The following is a 15,410-nucleotide window of genomic DNA, read 5'->3' as shown; positions in this document are numbered from 1 at the left end:
ACCCATCTCCTGTTGACTTTCAGTGGGAATTGTGTGCCTAACTCCCGTGTCTGCCGTTACCAATTCTCCTCGTAGTGACTAGCATTTCCCACGGGGATTTCTCCCCATTCGCTGGAGCCAAGGTTGCATGTGGGTGGCTTTTGTTATCTGATGTGCTATCTGTTGTGGCATGGGGAAGCAAGTTCAAAATGTACTTTGTTTTTGGACGGGAAAATGGTAGTTCTCCATTCCTGCAGAGTAAGGTCTGTGGTCTGCAACCAATCCCAGATAGCTCTGTCTCTGTACATACAAGTGTCAATCTTGCAGTAGACTGTTCCACTGAGCCTGAGGTAGGGAACTGTTAAGGGCAATTAAGGTCTCAGGGCGAGTTATCCCAGGTCCAGACCAGTTAGTGCATTTACCTGGACATGCTGCAGTGATTTCATGAGCAGAGTTTGTTTCTGGACAAGAGGACCTCATCAGATCTCACATTACCTCATTCTAAACTAATGAGACTGGATACAGTTCTGGCACAGAACCACGAGCCTGCCCTGATTCATCCAAACCTGGAAGGGGTAGGTGGGGAGGCGGACCCAGGCTCGCTCAAAAGAGCCATGAACTTCAAGTCTAGCCTGAGCTTCAGGTTTGAAATTCAAACAAAACTGAGTTGATTTTGTGTAGCGCCCCCCTTCTCCCTGTCCCTCCCCCACACCTAGTCCCATGGCAGCCTCTCTCCTTTTTCACTGGATTAATTTGACTTTGACGACCCCCCACCTCATTAAAACAGCCTCCCTTTCGGTCATATCCCAGTTCCCTTTCTGCCACTGACCTGCCTTTCCCGACCCTAACAGCACATCCTGTACTCGGTTATATCCTGTGACCTTCCTTTTCTCCCTTTTGCCCAGCCAGCCCCTCCCAACCCATCTACCAATATACAGAGACAATCCAGTACCCATGTTTTCCTTCCCACATCAATTGTCCTTGAGTTAGTCCTTCTTTCTGGTAACCGCTGTTGTCTTGTAACCACTAGGAGAGTCTTCTCTACCTTTAACCCAGTTGCTCCTTGCATGGAAATTGTCACCTGGGGCTTTTTGTTGTTGTTGTCCAGAACTCAGTGTTCTTGTTGCAAGAGGTGGTATTCTGTGCAGATGGTAAACAATAGGAGCCTCCAGCAGCAGGGGAGGAAATCCACTTGTCCCCACTTCATCCTAAATCCCATTGTGTTTTCAGACCATTCCTTTCTCAGGCAGATCCCAAAGTGCTGTAACTGGCAAGTGGCATGGATTGAACACTAGTGCCCAATGCAAACGAACGCAATTATTCCCTCTTCCCTGTCATTGTTACTTATTTATATGACAGTGTTGCCTAGATATCCCAACTGAGGACAGGAGCCCATTGTGTTAGGCATTGTGCAAATACAACACTGGGTCCGGAGTGGATTGTGCTCCGGGATTGAACCTGGGAACTCTGGATCTAAAAGTATCAGTGTTAACTTTCTGAGCTAAGAAACCCAGTTCAGTTAGTCAAGACTGGTTAATCAACTCTTATAATTCCCAGCCACTACTAGAGGGTGACAAGGAGTGGGAAGTGTCTTGTGCATGGTGCCACTCAACAGCAGGTCAGTGGCAAAGCCGGGAATAGATTCTTGGGTCTCCTGATTCTTAGGCTGGTACCCTAATCCACATTTCATATTTCTCTTGAAATTGTGTATTAGCTACTGGAGTACTGTTATGTTACTCAATGGTCATAGATTTGAAGGCCAGAAGAGACCACTATGATCATCTAGTCTCACCTCCAACATGACACAGGCCGGATTTTACCTTGTAATTCCTTCAGCAGATGGAATTACTATTCAATATGACATGTCCACATTGTCAAGCCTCTTTCTAACTTGTGGTTGAACTACAGCATGCATTTTTACAGAGCCATCCAGACTCAAGTTAAAGAGTCTCAAATCTTAACTTTCCAATAAATGCAGTGAGATGCCAACAAAATCCAAGCTTAAGGAATTACAGGGGAGGCTTACTTAGATGTTCAAATTGCTGAAGGTCACAGAACCTGGAGTCACTGGCAGCAAGAGGTTGTGAAGTTATTAAAATTACAGGGGTGTGAAGAGCTTATTTAAATGTGGATGCAAGGCCGCATCACTCAGAGGCCTTAGATTAGCTAGGAAAACTGGGCTGGGGTGGCGGAGGAGCTGAAAGGAGGGTTTCTGGAGGGGACCAGTGCTGCTAGGGTGGGAGTGTTCTGAGCAATAAGCAAACAGGAGCTATTAATTAGAACAGTGGATCTAGGAAGCATCCTTAATATTGGATCTTTTTAAAAAACAGCGTGTGTGGGAGATCTATAACTAGAGACAGAGTTGGGGTAACTTGGTATAGTTTCACTGAAGTCAGTGGAGCTACACTGATTCACACCAGCTGAGGATCTGGCAGATGTCTGCAAATATAAGTCAAGCACTATATACCAAAGAAATCATGGAAAGGTTTAATGTTTCACCAGGAAGCTGACAGCACCACAACAGCCCACAATTAGGACTTCAAAATATGTAACAGCCTTCTTATGACATCAAAGTCCTATTGCTGCATCAAGCTTAGTTTATGAAAAGATCTCTGCTTTTCACCCTACAATTATGACCTATGTATTGGCAATAAGGAAGTCAGCCATAGCTATTTATTACTCTCCTGCAGCTGTGGACTTATAACTTAGGTCCCTAATTAAGTAGGAGCAGAGCTAACCACGGAGCACACCACAATGCCTTGAAATGGCTTGCATTCTGCGGAAATCTGGTGTTCAGTTACTTTGGAAAGGGATTTTTTTTTCTAAACTATATTTGCGCATTCAGAACTAATTATCAGGAGATATATATTTAGGGGTGTGTGTGTGTGCATATATGCATATATAATATACAGCTTCTTGATGCACTGAGATCTAAAGAACTGTTTGTAGAGGCGGGGTGGGGAATTTGGCCCCATATGGGAGATATTGACTCCAGCCTCCTCTTTGTCATCAAATATGAATGATTGTTAGCAAAGAAACTAGTCATGCTGCACAGAAGAGATCGCAGCATGTCTGTAAATCTGCATAACCTAATTGACTATCTTGGGAACGTGATCTTTGGCTGTAAAAGCCCGCTTTTGACAAAACAATAAAGTTAAAAAGGAATGTCGCATCATTATGTTCCTTAAATGTCAGAGGAACTTCAGTAAGTGCATCTTGGCAGAGGCAACCCCCCATCATTAGTTCCTTTCCTGGTTGCTTTTAGGTTTTTTGTTCCACATGGCCTGACTTGAAGGACAACAAATAGGCCTTTGCATCTGTACACATTTATTAGTGGATTTTATCAGCTGACATCAAGGAAATCTAGTCTCATCTGAAGGTTTATGACTGTCCACATCTGTGGATTTTACTACCTTCCTTTCAAATAAACAACAACCAAAAAAATATTTTTTGGAAAGCACACGTTAAGATTCAATTACCATTTGACATTCTGACTAAGAGGTCTTCAGCTATTTGTATAAGTACTTGCTAGACATTAGATGAATGCTTTTTAAAAAAAACAAAATAAAAAACTCAAACAACCTCCCCTCTACCCTACAGAAAAAGGTGGTTTGTGAAGGGTGGGGGGGAAGGGGAAGCAACAAAAACCCTGGCCAGGAACACTGAATAACTATAGTCCTTCATGGTTTTGATAGGTAGAAAGGACTTATTCAGTGGAAGTATCTGCCTTCATATAGGGTGAAATTCTGTCTCTATTCACACTCATAGAACCCACAGGGATTGCAGTGAGGTTTGAATCTGGGCAGAGTTTGGCCCTCTGCTGCTTTGCACTTGTTTGTATTAGGGGAGATTTCAGCACTTTCCGTGTGTGTGTGTGTGTGTGTGTGCGCGCGCGCGCCTTGGTAAGAAAAGCAGGTAAGAGTGCCTGAGTAAAAGCAAGACTTGCATAATCGACACACTTATTCAGTCAACCCCCATGCTGAGATCAATGGACAGCTGGATTTGTAATCTGGGCCCTGTGTGTTCCACAGTGCCACCACCAAGCAATTCACACCTGGCCACTGAATTGTGCTGCAGGCTCTGAGCTGTCATTGTCGTTAGAAAATTATACTTCTAGTCCACATGGATCCAAAGTAAACTTTGGGAACACAACCTACTGTAAAATGAAGCTCCGTTGTTTGCCTGAGTTTTCAGAGAAACTAACACAACAATTTCAAAATATGAACTGCCCATTCATCTTATTGGGGTGTTTACCCTGAAACCTAAAGATGACTATGTAAAGGTCAACATGGCTAACTAATCCACTGTTGATCTTAATGGTATTTAAAAAAATCCTTCTAATGCGCTTTATTGCAAATTGCTTCCACATCTGGTAAAAAGCTCTAACTATCCCCCATCCCACTCCACCAGCTTCCACCCTGACAACTTCTGTGATGTGGTTAGCCATTGTCAACAGAGCCATGTGGAGGATGCAAGTTCCAGTCACAATGGCTTTTGAGATTTTTGGTTTCATTCAGAAACAATTCTTCTTAAAATTTTGACTTGAACAAAATGCTTTGTTTTGACCTCTTAAAGGTTTTGTGTTATAATAACATTTCAGCATTTTTTGCATATTTGTGCCAAAAATATCAAAAGAAGCATATTGATATTGTTGGAATCTTTTTCCTGGTTTTCTTCCAAAATGAAATTCTGCTCAAATTGACAGTTTCATGAAGCATTTTATTTCTGTTCAGACAAAATACGGTTCCATCAGTACACAATTCTGTGGCACATGGAAAGCGGAACATGTGGGAACAGCGTGAAATTCATTGAATTTACTTTCTAAACAACACGGGGGCTGCTGCCCTGATTGTATGTTCGCATTTATTGAATTAAGGCCTTTGCTTTTAAAATGTATCTGCTGCTGCTACAGTATTTCCAGTTTTTTCATCCGGCTGTAGTGGAATCCAGGGACTTTGCCATAGAATTTAGGTCCAACTTGTGTTGAGCACATGGAACCCAGTTCATTTGGTGCTTCTTTCAAACATGAATCTGCTTTACTTTTGGCAGGTTGATGTATTTTGAAAATCGCAGCCTTACTGTGCCTAACTTCAAACACGTAAGTCGCTCCCCTGAAGCCAATGCATCTTAGGCACTTTAGAAAATGGGACTTAGGCTCTGAAGTGGCAGGAGCACCTCTTTGATGCCGGTAATTACAATCTTGTAATGAGTGAGGTCTTTGCCAAGTGCCGTCTTGTACTTGCTGCTGTTTGGCATTAACATGGAATGCGTCTCGGAGGTCTGGTTTGGACTTCCAGGAAGTTGGGGTGATTGGGTCTGCCCCTTTACTGAGCAGAGTTTGAGTCGTGCCTGTCCATATGCATGTGGAACATGCTCCTTCTCCTGGTGCTCTATTCATTTAATTCTGCCACCTTAAGGCCTTGTCTACACTACAGGACTATTTCGAATCTACTTAAGTCGAATTTGTGGATTCGACCTTAATAAGTCGAATTTGTGTATCCATACTAAATACACAAATTCGAACTTCTGAGTCCACATTCACGGGGCCAGCTTCGACTTTGGAAGCGGTGCACTGTGGGAAGCTATCCCACAGTTCCCGCACTCCCCGCTGCCCATTGGAATTGTGGGATTTTCCCCCAATGCATGCTGGGGGGAAAAATGTGTCGAGGGTGGTTTTGGGTAACTGTCGTCATTGAACCGTCAATCACGCCCTCCCTCTCTTCCTTGAAAGCGCCGGCGGGAAATCTGTTCGCGCCCTTGTCTGGCCGGTTACAGTGCGGATGCCACAGCACTGCGAGCATGGAGCCCGCTGCGATCATCGCTGCACTTATGGCCGTTGTCAACTCCTCGCACCTTATCGTCCACCTCTTCCACAGTCAGCTGCTGAGAAACCGGGCGAGGAGGCTCCGGCAGCGCGGTGAGGAGAGTGGCACAGACCTCTCAGAAACCAGGGTACGCCGGGCAGTGGAGATCATGGTGGCAATGGGTCACGTTCATGGTGTGGAACGGCGATTCTGGGCCCGGGAAACAAGCACGGACTGGTGGGACCGCATAGTGCTGCAGGTCTGGGATGACACAGAGTGGCTGCGAAACTTCAGGATGCGTAAGGGCACTTTCCTTGAACTCTGTGACTTGCTGGCCCCTGCCCTGAAGCGCCAGGACACAAGGATGCGAGCAGCCCTGAGTGTGCAGAAGCGAGTGGCCATAGCCCTCTGGAAACTTGCCACGCCAGACAGCTACCGGTCAGTAGCGAACCACTTTGGCGTGGGCAAATCTACCGTGGGGATTGCTGTCATTCAAGTAGCCCACGCAATCGTTGAGCAACTGCTCTCAAAGGTAGTGACTCTCGGAAATGTCCAGGTCATCATAGATGGCTTCGCGCGATGGGATTCCCAAACTGCGGTGGGGCTATAGATGGGACTCACATCCCTATCCTGGCACCAGCCCACCAGGCCAGCGAGTACATTAACCGAAGGGCTACTTTTCAATGGTGCTGCAAGCTGTGGTGGACCATAGGGGACGTTTTACCAACATCAACGTCGGGTGGGCAGGCAAGGTTCATGACGCGTGTGTTCAGGAACTCTGGTCTGTTTAGACGCCTCCAGGCAGGTACTTTCTTCCCGGACCACAAAATAACGGTTGGGGATGTGCAGATGCCTACAGTGATCCTCGGGGACCCGGCCTACCCGCTAATGCCCTGGCTCATGAAGCCCTATACAGGCGCCTTGGACAGTGAAAAGGAACTCTTCAACTACTGGCTGAGCAAGTGCAGAATGGTGGTGGAGTGTGCTTTGGACGTCTCAAGGGAGATGGCGGACCTTACTGACTCGCTCGGACATCAGCGAAAGAATATCCCGTAGTTATTACTGCTTGCTGTGTGCTCCACAATCTCTGTGAGAGCAAGGGCGAGACCTTTTTGGCCGCTTGGGAGGTTGAGGCAAATCGCCTGGCTGCTGTTTACGATCAGCCAGACACCCGTGCTGAGAGAATATCCCAGCGGGAAGCGATATGCATCAGGGAGGCTTTGAAAGCGAGTTTCCTCGCAGAGCAGGGTAACCTGTGACTGTCCACTTGATTTTAAGAGAGCCTGATCATAAACCAAGTTTCCCCCACTTCCGAAGGACGTTTTAAAACTAAGGACATGTTTTAGTAATTAATAATAAATCTTTCGTTGACTTTGCATTTCTGTTTCTTGGTTGAAACATGGAAGCATTCTGTGCTGGGTAAGGTGTACACTGATGGGTGGGTTTGCAGGAAGGCGAGGGTGCCGTCTTTGGATAGGGGTTAACATGACGGCTGTGGGTTTGGGCGTTGGAAGGGGTGAGGGGTGTGGGGGAAGGGTGAGTATCTGCCCCTGGATGAGGTCTCTTTTTGGGGCTCAGGGCACCGGGGAGGATCGTGACTACGGTCCAAGTGCATGTGAAGGGAAGCCTGCCTTTACATTCGGGGATGGCAGGCACCAGGACCCTGCACAAGCATACACATCAAGGAAAGACCCGGGGCAGCATACACCACACAGACTGTCCCTGGTGCCTAGTGACTGCAGTCTGTGTGTGCCCTGCAGTTGACCCTGCAGCCAAGTCTGTAGCATGGCACTGTGGGCTATGCACTGAAATTACAATTCCCCCCCCACACACACACACAACAACAGAAAGTCTTCTGACACCAGAAACGTGACGGAAACAGTCAGTAACACCAAACCGCTTTTAATAATGTAGTACACAGTGGGGGGTTTGAACTTGGAGTTGGGACTGGTTGATGCTGTAAGGAAAGAGCTTGTACAAATTTACAGCGCGAGAGTTGTCTCGAACATTATCGGTGTGCTGCGGTGCAGGGACAGTTCTCACGGCCCCTACCGCCCCTCCTTCTTGTAACTTTGGGTGAGGGGGGGACAGGACTTCCTGGCGTTGGAGGGCGGTTGCAGATGCACTGCAGGGGGGCTCTCTCCTCCTGCCTGCGGTCTTGCAGAACATCTACAAGGCGCCGGAGCGTGTCCGTTTGCTCCCTCATTAGACCAAGCAGCGTTTGAGTCGCCTGCTGGTCTTCCTGCCGCCACCTATCCTCCCGTTCCAGGTGTGTGTGATGCTGCTGACACAGGCTCTCCCTCGACTGTCTCTGCTCTGCCGCCTCCGCTCTGGAGCTGGCCATCAGTTCCTGGAACATGTCGTCCCTAGTCTTTTTCTTTCGGCGTCTAATCTGAGCCAGCCTCTGTGAGGGGGATGCCGGGGCAGTCCGGGAAGGAGCCAAAGCTGTGTGATGCGAAAAAGTAGGTGATTTCCTTGAACAAATACATGTTTGCCAACAGTAAACACAGTCTAGTCAGTTTGAGTTAAGAAGACCAAAGAGGGAACCAAGTCTCAGGAGATCTCAGAACTAGTCCGAGATTTCAGAATACGCTCTCATTGGCGGCGCCATTGCACTGGATAGCGCACAAGCGAGGAGAGACAGCTTTATCCCTCTTGCACAAAGTCCTGGTAAGCCTTACAGTACAGAGTGCTTATCAGTTAGTGCTTAGCTGTGCTCTCCTGCTGGAGGCAATGTGCAAAGCAGAAAAGATGACCGTTTTGCGGCCCCTCCCACCAGTGCACGGGAAAGATCACTGTATGCTTTTCCTCTGTGGCCTCCAACACGTGGCTGTTAAGCGAGGGTCATTCTTATGCAAAGTAAAACTCTGTTAAGCGAGGGTCATTCTTATGCAAAGTAAAAGTCTACCATTCACAATAGTAACAGTACACTAATTCCACTAATTAGATGCAGCACTTCCAGAACGACATCACCCTGAGGCGTGTCAGGCGGACTCAGAGAGAGCGGATGCTAAGAGAAGCCCTGCACAGACCAGGACCATACGCTGCCATGCTCGTCGAGGCGATGGTCCCCCTTTACCTGAGGATGGCCTGGCGCGGAAGAGTGTGCTTCAACGGAGCACCCAACAAGGCACCTCTACCAAGGAACCTCCTGCTGAGTCTTTTCCAGCTGCTCTCTGAGAGCTTTTTTGAACTGTCCCCAGAGGACTATTGCTCCATTCCTATATGTGTAGACCTGCTGTTTGTATAGTTTCATATTTAAAAATTTTTATATAGTATTTCTATTTTTTATATATATCCCTGTTTCTTAAAAAAATAAATGTTTCCCTGTTTGTAGCACTTACCGCCTGATCCTTCCCCTGATTCCGAGTCCGGGTTAACGGGCGGGGACAGTTGGTAGGGGATCTCGGTGAGGGTGATGAAGAGATCTTGGCTGTCAGGGAAAGCGGGAGTGGGTTCGATGTCGCCTGCGCCGTCCTCAAAAGACCCTTCCTCATCTTCCCCATCGGCGAACAGGGAGGAGGAACTGTCCCGGTACACTATTCCGTCCTCGGAGTCCACCGTCACTGGTGGGGCACTGGTGGCAGACCCACCTAGAATGGCATGCAGTGCCTCGTAGAAGCGGCATGTCTGGGGCTGGGCTCCGGAGCGTCCGTTTGCCGCTCTGACTTTTTGATACCCTTGTCTTAGGTCCTTCACTTTCACGCGGCACTGCATCGCATCCCGGCTGTATCCTTTCTCTTTCATGGCTTTAGAGACCTTCTCGAAGGTCTTCGTGTTCCGCTTGTTGGAGCGCAGCTCCGAGAGCACAGACTCCTCGCCCCACACAGCGATCAGATCCTGGACTTCCCGGTCAGTCCATGCTGGGGACCTCTTTCTATTCTGGGATTGCCCGGACTCCTCTGCTGGAGAGCTCTGCATCGTTGCAGGTGCTGCGGAGCTCGCCCCGATGTGCAACCAGAACGTCAGATTCAAACCGCCCAGACAGGAAAATGAATTCAAATTTTCGCGGGTCATTTCCTGTTTGGCTGGCCAGAGAATCCAAGCTCGGACTGCTGTCCAGAGCGTCAACAGAGTGGTGCACTGTGGGATAGCTCCCGGAGCTGCTAAGTTCGATTAGCATCCACACCAAGCCTAATTCGAGCTAGCCATGTCGAATTTAGCATTACTCCACCTGCCGGGGTGGAGTACCAAATTCGAACTAAAGAGCCCTCTAGTTCGAATTAAATGGCTTCCTGGTGTGGACGGTTGAGCGGTTAGTTCGAATTAACGCTGATAAATTCGAATTAAAGTCCTAGTGTAGACCAGGCCTCAGAGAGGGGAGATGTAGAGGGCTTGGGGGAGGGGCAGTGTGAAGCAGGGCCACGCAGAGGATTCAGGGGGCCTGGGGCAAAACGGGGGAGCTGCGGCGCTAGTACTCACCCGGCGGCGGTCCGGGTCTTCAGCGGCATTTCGGTGGCGGGGGGCCCTTCAGTCGTTCCGCATCTTCAGCTGCACTGAAGGCCCCGCCGCCGAAATGCCACCAAAGACCTGGAGCAACCGAAGGGCCCCCCACCACTGAAATGCCGCCAAACACGTGCACCACCGCCGGGCCAGGGCTCGCAAGGCCTGTCTGGGTCTGGGGCAAATTTCCCCACTTGCCCCCACCACATAGCCCTGGTGTGAAGAGAGACACCATCTCCCTTCCCAGGACGTCTTCCTCCAGATGCCATTGGTTTCTTTGTGCATGGGTGACTGTTTAGAAGATGTAGCTCTTCTTCTACCCTGTGCAGTCCATGTAACCACAAAGCCCTACAAAGTCCACTGTGTTCACCACTGGGGCACTTGGCCCTTGTCCTCTGGGTCTGCTGTTGGCTTTCGCTCATTATCCTGAGCAGAGGCTTTTATTGGGTGCTACTGACCAGGGCCAGTTGGACCCGAGGCTTGTGTGGGTGGGAACAACCACATCCTGAAGTAGAACAGCTTCTGCCACTACTGCCTGCTGCCTATATGAACACCGTGGAGAGGGCTGACAAGTTCATCTACCTAGGTTGCAAGCAGAGTTCAAAAAGTCACAGCAAATCGGATGTCCTCCAACATATAAGTGTCTCCCCTTCCTGCATGAAGTTCATGCCTCACTTATGGATGCAAAAATGTCTCAGATCCTGAACTTTGTCTCAGCACAATCAAGCTTGTATACTACTTTGATTGATATTCGGGTTAGAAACCTGGAAACTTCTTACAAGCAGACATGAAGCAGATTGAGGCATTCCATATATGTTTGGTCAGGGCCAAATCCTAAGCATAAAGTGGTTCAAATTGGTGCAAAATATCATAATTGTATGGAGATTTGACCTTCCGATGGTTGCCCACTACCTTAAAAAGTGGCACTGAATGCTCTTCAGCCATGTCTGCCAGGATGGGCAAAAACATCTCTGCACATTCTGCTCTCAAACTCTCCATCAGCACAGGAAGGGGTGCATGCCCTGACCCTACCTGGTATCACCCATGTGAACGCTCCGGAGATTCAGGGATTTTTTGAGGGGACTGAGCCAGATCTCAGAACTCCACAATGCCTGGTGTGATACCATCAACCATGGTCACTCTGACTGGTGCAACGGTTCTCACTAGACGATACTTCTTTGATGACAAGTTTAATATTTCTGTGACAGACTCATTGAGATGAAGACTGGATTGTAATAGCTGCTGTGAAGTCACATCGTTAGGCACAGGCTCTGCGCTGAAGAGCTAGAAGTCTAAATGTAGACAAGAGAGACAATTGGTGGAGGGAAAAGGACTTTGCCCTTGTGGATCTCATACAGGGATATACATTTCATGCACTGTTCCTTACATAGCTCTTACGTGGAAAGTTTAATATTTCTGTGACAGACTCATTGAGATGAAGACTGGATTGTAATAGCTGCTGTGAAGTCACATCGTTAGGCACAGGCTCTGCGCTGAAGAGCTAGAAGTCTAAATGTAGACAAGAGAGACAATTGGTGGAGGGAAAAGAAGGATTATCATCTGTCAGATGGGGAGCTGAGGTGTGGAGTGTGTGAGTTTCCCAAGTTCATGCAGGCAGTCTGACGGAACCAGGAACTGATTCCGTATCTCCTGAGGCCCAGCACAGCCCCTTAATCACCTGTATTGCCAAGTCTCTGTGCGATGTTTTCCAGCTAAAAAGAAAACAAACAAACCCGTAGCTGCATGTCGGAATAAAATGTTAATTAGGTTGTAGAATAAGGGACATCGCACCCCCATTAACAGGAGAGATGTTTGGGCCTAGAAGTTCCCAGATATGATTCTACAATATAAGACATTAATCAGTTTTGTGGAGCTTTGACACCCAGACCATGATGGCAAAGTTTAAAGAAACAGTTGCTTGCTGGAAAGAATGATGTATGTTTTCTCCATGCCACGTACTGCAAGCAAAACTGCCACCGAGGTGAAAAAAGACAGCCCGTGACAGTCCATTTTTTGGTTTCAAGCCCACTACCCTTCCACAGTCATTTGTCAGCCTTTGAGTTCCCAGTGTGAACCGTTACTTTGTTTTGCAAAGGGCTACCCTTTGGTCAGCTCAAAGAAGCCCCAGAAAATATTGCACCCATATGGGCCTTCCCACCCCCCCCCTTCAGTCTCATTAAGTTTATAAAACCCACAAATTTAGACCATCTGTCCTATAAATGTTTCTAAACTGCACCAAGATGAAAAAAGCAGTTTTAGCTTTTTGATAGAAGCGGTCAGCAACCCAAACACAAAACCAGAGCAAAGCAAATATTTTCTTGTCATACATGCTTCCCAACCGTGACAGATGAACTGTTGTTTTTGATGTGTTTTTGGATCCAAATTTTGGAGAAAAATGCCTGTAGATACGCACACTTAACACCAAACTAGCATGATATGAAACATTCTTGGGGGTGAGGCGGGGGAGGGAGTTACACCACATGATGCCTGCGGACTACTTAAAGAAGCTGTTTTTTCAATTATTCTTCCTTGGATGTCCCCATTAGAATATTATAACAAAGCCACCTCAGGCATGGAATATGTCATTCCAATCCCTGGTCGAGGTGTTCACACTTCCATTCCCCCCTCTAGATGTTAATCTGACAATATTTATTACCTGTGTATGTGAGTCCAAATGTGGTTGAAGCATGGTAATGAAGAGAGATTGTTCACAGAGCATGGCTGACAGGTGGGATTAAGGTCAGGGCCTTGTTTTCGGGAGAACACAATGGCCACTAATGTATGAGGGAGACTTGGTAAAATGAATGGTAGACAGTGGAAATCTCACTTGAGATCCTTTTCCTGGCGTTTCCATGGACACGGCAGATTCTTGGTATAAATCCACTAGGAACGAGAAGCCACTGCTTAAATTATATACTCTGCTTTGGTATTTAGAACTAAGTGGAAAAAAATTAGCTTGATTCCGTCCAACTGCATTTTCAACTTGTACTCCCAACACAACCAGACCAACACTCGGTGGGCCAGATCCTCAGCAAGGCCCCAATTCAGGAAAGCAGTTAAGGATGTGCTTAAATACTGTCTTGAATAGAGACATACTAAAGCATGTGCTTAACTTCTTTTCTGGATCGGGGCCTAGTGTGAATCTGCCTATGCTGATTTACATGAGCTGAGGATCGGGGCCTGTATATTTCAAGCTCCTGCATCTGATTTTCAGATATGCTGAGCAGCCCCCAGCCCCTAGTGATTTCAGTAAAGGCCATGAGTCCTCGTCATCTCTGGAAATCAGGCCCTCCGTTTTTAATATTGCCCTCCTGAGTTTTTTGTAGGTGTGTGTATATATAACTCTGTTCAATTTAGTCTATTTAGACATCCAAACACCTAGTGTGTAGGTACAGTTAAGTAATTAGACGTCTAATTGAGCTAACGGGTGCTCACAATTATTTGCACCTGCAAAACTCTGGGTGTAAAAACTAGGCCAAGTAATGCCAAGCTGAAAATCAAGCTGTGATCAACATCGCCAACAACTCTTGTCTCCTCTTGGGTCTTTCAGCTTTACCTCTTGTGTTTACCTCGCCCAGTGGTTGCACAATTTACTGGGAGAGGACTTATCTATCCAAGCTGCTTGACTGAGTCATGGTGTTGGTTCCAGAGCCGCTTTATCTATTGGCTTCTCTCCTTATGGTTTATGGGAAGGGTAAATCCTGAGGGGGTGGGATCTACTGGCTTTATGGCTGCTTCGTGCCACCAGAGCAGGGGCCCGTGCGCTGTTACACTAACGTTTTCTTACAACAATGAACCTGATCCTTGGCTGGTGTACACTGGCAATGTTGACTTCAGTGGAGCTATGCAGACTGACACCAGCTGAGGATCTGGCCTTTTCTACTCTTTTTGTGTAGGAAATTTTTACAAAGTGAAATACCTTCCCATCTTCCAGTCCAGAAGAGTGTGAACAACTGAGATCTGAATAACAGTGCTGACTGAATTGAATTGAATTAGAAGCTGTTCAGGGTTATCTGTGCACAAAAAAGCCAGAGTTATGGCTCTTCTGCAAACTAGGTGACCCAGCAGTTCAGCTGCAAGAGGAATAAAACAATTTTCTATACCACTTAAGTGCATTATTGCCATCGATAGCAGGTGATACCTGTGAGGCTGCTGCAATATCTCAATTAGCTATGCATTCCAAATTCTTACAAATTGGTTTTCTCCTCTAGTCCAGTGTACCAAGTGGAACATGCTCACAATCAAGGGTGCAACATGTAGCCATGAAGAAGTTGTCTGTCTGTAGGGGCTGGTCTACACAACGGGGGGAGATCGATCTAAGTTACACAACTTCAGCTACATGCAGGGGCGGCTCCAGGCCCCAGCACGCCAAGCGCGTGCTTGGGGCGGCATGCCATGGGGGGCGCTCTGCTGGTAGCTCGGAGGACGGCAGGCGGCTCCGGTGGACCTCCCGCAGGTCCGCTGGTCCCGCGGCTCCGGTGGAGCATCCGCAGGCACGTCTGCGGGAGGTCCACCGGAGCCGCAAGACCAGTGACCGGCAGAGCACCCCCTGCAGCGTGCTGCCGTGCTTGGGGTAGCAAAATGGCTAGAGCCGCCCCTGGCTACATGAATTACATAGCTGAAGTCCATGTACTTAGATCTACTTACCACAGTGTCTTCAGATGCTCTCCTGTTAATTCCCCTCGCGCTTCTCATTGAGGTGGAGTACTGGAATTGATGCTAGAGCGATCAGCAATTGATTTATCATGTCTAAATCAACCCCCACTCTGGGTTCTAGCCTGATACAGAGCTATTTAAGAACCTTCAGCAGACTGGCAAATTTGACAAATGGATAGAGGTTGGTTTAGGATGGAAACGCTGGACCTGATCCAATGCCCATTTTTATTTGGCTTATGAATCCAGTCAAGCCAAGCCACAGCGTTCTTATCAACAATGTTCAAGACCTCTAGGAAACTGAGTCATTTTGCAGTCCTCAACAATGTGTGTGTCATGGTTTGTGGCTGCCCACGTTGACGTAGTGGACTGTCTCTGAAACACCACCGAAATTCCGCTGCAGCACAAAATCCATTTCCAGTGCCAATTGTTCAGAAGGCTCCATTGCCTTTGTGGTAAATCAAAATCAGCTTGATATTGAGTGGGATCTAAGACCAGATAATTTATTTGTCACTTTCCCTGCAGACCAGG

The 15,410-nt window shown here is 47.5% G+C and overlaps 1 long non-coding RNA gene across 1 annotated transcript in view; it reads left to right on the top strand.

The window, feature by feature from the left end:
• LOC120401623 overlaps positions 1-15,410 on the top strand; it is a 120,080-nt gene that overhangs the window by 54,904 nt on the left and 49,766 nt on the right. The window lies entirely within an intron of this gene.

The sequence above is a fragment of the Mauremys reevesii genome, linkage group 3 (genome assembly GCF_016161935.1).
Source record: "Mauremys reevesii isolate NIE-2019 linkage group 3, ASM1616193v1, whole genome shotgun sequence".
NCBI lineage: Eukaryota > Metazoa > Chordata > Testudines > Geoemydidae > Mauremys > Mauremys reevesii.
The sequence above is the reverse complement of the archived record's forward strand: the minus strand, read 5'-3'. Positions and strand labels throughout refer to the sequence as shown.